This window comes from Oryza glaberrima, chromosome 8 (genome assembly GCF_000147395.1).
Source record: "Oryza glaberrima chromosome 8, OglaRS2, whole genome shotgun sequence".
NCBI lineage: Eukaryota > Viridiplantae > Streptophyta > Magnoliopsida > Poales > Poaceae > Oryza > Oryza glaberrima.
Genome location: NC_068333.1, coordinates 771028 through 775432, shown reverse-complemented (window position 1 = coordinate 775432; position 4405 = coordinate 771028).

The window sequence follows — 4405 nt, the reverse complement described above, 5'->3', positions numbered from 1 at the left end:
CAAAACATATGGATTTTTCACACTTGAATACTACCTCCATCCCAAAATAAATGCAGCCATGAGTTTTCGCGCTCAACTTTGATCGTCCATCTTATTTGAAATTTTTTTATAATTAGCATTTTTGTTGTTATGAGATGATAAAATACTTTACTCGTGACTTATGTTTTTAATTTTTTTAAAAAAATTTTAAATAAGACGAATGGTTAAAGTTGGGCGCGGAAAACCATGGCTGCACTTCTTTTGAGACGGAGGGTGTACTATATACGAAAACGGTGGACCACATCAACTAAAGTGATTTAACGAAATAAGAATTTGGGTGAAACTCATGCGTACGTCCAGTCCAAATTTAACTCCTAAAATCATGCACAGTTTGGTTTGCCCCCTTGTACCTGCATCTGCATGCACTACACTACAGGAGATCGAGGGTAGACAAAGGCCGACATGGAAAGGAACAGCTAGTTGACATGACTTAATTTGACAGGAACCAACAGAAAGAGAGTGGAATTTGTTTTTGTTCGACAGAAGAGAGAGCTCGCACGCATTGCATAAAAGAGAGGCCGTACGTACTGTATGTATACGTGTAGTAGTGTAGTGTACTCCCTTAGTAGTATTCCCTCCGTTTCACAATACAAGTCGTTTTAGCATTTTCTATATTTATATTAATGTTAATAAATCTATATGTCTAGATTCATTAACATCAATATAAACATAAAAAATATTAGAATAATTTACATCGTGAAACGAGGGAGTACTACTGTATGCTTTTGGCATGGCATGTGCAACAAAGTTAAGTTCCCGTGAGTGGCATGCATGGAATGGATGCAGTGGCACGGTCACATCATCACTTCACGCCAACCATGCATCTGCTGGCTGCTGCTGCTGCATGAAATGCAACTAACCTTTGAATCATCAGTTGGGGTCAGGTCTCACAAAAGCTACCCCTTGGCTCGCCGCCCAAACGCCTAGCCGGCCGGCTTAGCTAAAATAGTACCTACTCCTGCTGGAATGTACAGTAACCATATATCCTAAGGGTGAGTTTGAGAGGAGGGGAAAAGAGAAGATTGGAAAGATACGTAAAATGAGGTGAGCCATTAGTATATAATTAATTAAGTATAAACTATTTTAAATTTCAAAAATGGATTGATATGATTTTTTAAAGGAACTTTCATATAGAAAATTTTTGTAAAAAATACACCTTTTAGTAGTTCGGGAAGCGTGCGCGCAGAAAACGAAACAAACTAACTCACAAACTCCTCCCGCCGAACGCTCCCTAATACTATAAATATAAACAAAAGACTTAGGGATTTGGTTCATGGTTACACTTTATCACACTACTCTTTTACCTACCACAGTGTTTTCTTAGGTATATGTTTGTTTTATTGTCACAGTTGTGGCTTATTACCATGTTTTTTCAATAATATGTTCGTCACGTCATAGTCTTAATTTTCTTGTCAACTTTGTTACAATCTGTGGCTCGTAATTTGTCCATCATATTTTTATTGTCACTATAATCTATTCTTAGTTGTGATTTATAATACTACGATGTACTATCAAATTCTATATTAGATTAGTAGTCCTGTACTAATGGTAAAACAAATGGTGGAGGCACATGGAGCTGAGTGACCTCGTGGTGCTGGCAGCAGAGCAGCTGCATGCATCTGCTGGTGGTGGTGCAGAAAGTGAGATTTTTTAATTTGGGAGGGAAACAAAATGGTTAGGTTTGACCGGAGATTAGACCGGACAGACCGGCCGGCAGATCAAGGTTGGAGCGTGCCTGGGTGTTGGAGCCAACAAATTAAGCAGAAAATGGAGTCCCCAACAACGGAATCAATCGGAATCCCAACGCAAGTGATGGAGCAACAGTGGCAGTGTGCATTGTCTGTCTCTGCTGCAGGCCGCACGATGACACCAATGCCATCAAGCGATATCCAATCCACGATTTTGTGTGATTTAATATCGTGCCAACACAGAGGGACCAGCTTACTGTGGAGTAGTTTTCTTTTTCTTTTTAAGCCAGCAAATACAACTCTACTCGTATTCTTATAGTTGTCACGTGTACTCTCTCCGTCGCAAAAAAAAGATAATTCAAGTGAGAATTTGACGCAATCTAAAACAACGTTAGACAGGTTATCTTTTTTCAGACAGATGGAATACTTCATCCGTACTAAAATAAAAATAAATTAGTAATTTATCTAAGAATAGAAATAATCAAAACCGAGGATATGAGCGTGTTTTGATTGAAATTTTGTAGGCGTAATGAGCTGTAGATGGTGACTAGAGTTTATATTACTGGTTGACCACTAAATTTCGAGTCCCATCAGTATCACGGTTTTCAATAAATTTCGACCAAATCTACTGTTTAAGTGTCTGTTTGGTACAGCTCTAACTCCTAAATTTAGCTCCAGTAGTTGGGTTTGAAGTGGAGTTGTGGAGCTGCATAAACCCAGCTCCACAACTCTAGTACATTTTGTGAGAGAGCTCCATCCAACTCCACTCCGAGTTTTGGTGGAGCTGAAACTGTTTGGCTGAGCTCCAGCTGAAATTTTAGTTGTGCCAAACAGACTCTAACTTTTAAAATTCCAATCGAATAAAACTTTGAAATTTCGCAGAATTTGACCGGTTCACCGGAATCGTGATCCCTGAGGAGAGTAGTAGTACTCCGATAGCGGTGAATACAGTGGGATGATTGAGGTGGTTGGATTGGACGAGACAATGACAATGAGACGGACGGCCACGTCAGACGCGTGATCGAGTCTGGCTGCAACCACAATGCCAAGTTGGCGGCAGTCAGGCGGTCGGCTACCGTACGTCGTCGTCGTCGATCCCCGCGCCGCCATCAATCTTTTGCCTCGTTTGCCGCGTCGCCAACGCATGCTATTGCTACGGAGTACTCCCTCCCTCAGTAGTAAAAAAAAAAAAAGACAAAGGCACCCTCAAGAATAGCTTGTGCGTTGGCCCAAAGAAGCCCTGGGTAAAGCTCGATTAGTACATAAAAAAGGACCCTCCCCGGGGCGGAGGAAACCCTAGTTTCCGTATCCAACGTTTGACCGTCCGTCTTTTTTTAATGAAAAAAATATAAAAAAAATTAAAAAGACAAGTCACGCATAAAATATTAATCATGTTTTATCATCTAACAACAATAAAAATATAAATTATAAAAAGTTTTCATATAAGACGGACAGTTAAAGTTGGACACGAAAACCCAGAGTTTGTCTTTTATTAGGACGGAGGGAGGAGTAGTAGAGTAATTAAGTTTAATTTTTTCACGAACACGTAAAAGAATTGTCACGAGTACGTTTAATTAAGTGATCACTACTGTATTATCGAGCATATATGCACCAGCTGGTGAGTCAACTGTCAACGTGTAGGGGGCCAAATAAAGCAGTCTCTCCCTTTTTGCATGCTTTGTTTGTTTCAGCTAGCCTAATGACAATGGATAGGAGACATACTAGGATTTGGATTGATTAGTTTTTGTTGGATTACTCCCTACTCTGTAGCGAGAGTGTGAGTGGAGTACTAGTGTACTCCCTCCATATGACACACTATCCGTATGACACCCACTTTTCTTTGCTCAAAACTGGACTGGAGCAAGTTCCCCACATGATCGATCTACTGCATCATCCATATCCATATCCATCATTAAACTCCCAGCCGGCCCCATCGTATCATTAACCACGCTAGCTGTAGTACAAATGCCACGTGAGTCGCTGCAAAACATGCGACACTACCCACAGCCGTCCGGCCGGGCCACCACTGGTCTGGCCACACACTCTGCATCGATCGATCGCCCATGCTTGATGCTTCAATTCCCAGCTAAGTTACCCAGATACGGGGATACGGATACGCGATACGTTGATATGGGGATACGGCATTTTCCTAAAAATAAGGATACGGGGATACGCTTATATATATATATATATATATATATATATATATATATATATATATATTAAAAACACACAAAAAATTAAGGAAATTGTATTTATATATATTAAAAATACAAAAAAATCAAGGAACTTTTGTAAAGAAATAGCGATATAATACTAGTATTAGTGTAGCCGATTCCATATCAATATTCTGCAATTTTCTCTTCTATAAGCAATTCAAATTAAGAAGCGATTAAGATCCCCAAAACCAAATATTAATAGTATATTTCTTGATGACTTTGCATCAACATTAGCAGCCGCACTAACCAGTAACCACTAGGATTGCTAGATGCACTACCACTTGTATCTAACAAAAACAGTAGTACTTTGTCCTAAGGAAAACAAGAAAGGCACAGCAGATTCAAGCATGAAACTTTTGAAGAGAATGGATTACCCGGCCAGGCGGTCAAGCGAAGAAAGAAAAAGTTTTGTCGTAGGTTGGCGGTGAAAGAGGTGCGCCGCCGCCCAGCAGCGGCGGC